The 1,053-nt window shown below is 41.9% G+C and overlaps 1 pseudogene; it reads left to right on the top strand.

Moving 5' to 3' along the window:
- LOC124891079 lies at nucleotides 1–83 on the top strand (annotated as a pseudogene; the record flags this gene model as incomplete).
- Between the last annotated feature and the right edge of the window lie 970 nt (nucleotides 84–1,053).

The raw sequence follows: 1,053 nt of genomic DNA, 5'->3' as shown, positions 1-1,053 counted from the left end.
GGTGCTTGCCTAAGGTCGACCCAAGTGGTCGAGCCTACGTCATAATTTGTGGCAGCGGGGGCCTGCGTTTGTGTGGCCCCTACCTAACACCCACATTCTTATGAATTTTTCAAATAGAAACTATTAACTATGAGAGATTTAAGGGAACGTGGTCTTGTTATTCTCACAATGGTCATATGTATCCACATTTATTACATAATTCAACATACTGTTCATCTAATAATGTTTGAATTTTTACTGTTAGATTGAACATGTGCAATGATTTTACTTGATAGACTGAGGTAGCGGTCATTGTTAGATTGAACATATGTAATGATTTTACTTGATAGACTGAGGTGGCGGTCGTTATAACAGTTAGTGTACACTCAGAACCATACGCCTTTTGCAGCGGGTCCAATCAAAACATTGCTTCCAACTTTGACCATGTATATACAACAATAACATACTTCCACTGATCTCACAAGGTGAGCGAAGGGTAGTGTGTATGTAGCCTTACCCCTATTTTGAGGAGGTAGAGAGGCTGTTTTCAGTAGACCGTCAGCTAAAGTGAAGTATGTCGAAGCAAAGCTCTTAGTGCTCATCATCAATACATGTTGATGTGTTAACTATCACATTGACGGGGGATTAAAAATTAATGTGATACTAATTGAGGCATTTAACGTGCTACTATCTCCATTTACACATTTTGCAAACTGGTTCCGTTAAGCAATTAATGCATGACCATCCATATAAAAATTCACTGCAGAGATATCATTGTATCCTCTGTAGTTTGGCTGTTAGACTTCGCCCCTAGTTTTGATTGTTGGAATGTCGGGAAAGGAAGATGCCTCAGCTGGTGGAGCTGATGGCTCTCAGGAGCCATGCCAACTTGCAAATAGTGGGAGAATGTACTGGCGGTCAGCATCTTGGTTGTCTTCGAGGACTTCATTGCCTCCGCTTAATCCAGATATCGAAAAAGATGGGTTGGATCCAAATGAAGGTAACAGATCTCATGGTCGGAGGCGGCCTTTAGCCCCTAGGTCGACACAGAGTTTTAAGGCTAGGGCGCGTCTT

The sequence above is a fragment of the Capsicum annuum genome, unplaced genomic scaffold, assembly GCF_002878395.1.
Source record: "Capsicum annuum cultivar UCD-10X-F1 unplaced genomic scaffold, UCD10Xv1.1 ctg30071, whole genome shotgun sequence".
Lineage (NCBI taxonomy): Eukaryota > Viridiplantae > Streptophyta > Magnoliopsida > Solanales > Solanaceae > Capsicum > Capsicum annuum.
The sequence above is the reverse complement of the archived record's forward strand: the minus strand, read 5'-3'. Positions and strand labels throughout refer to the sequence as shown.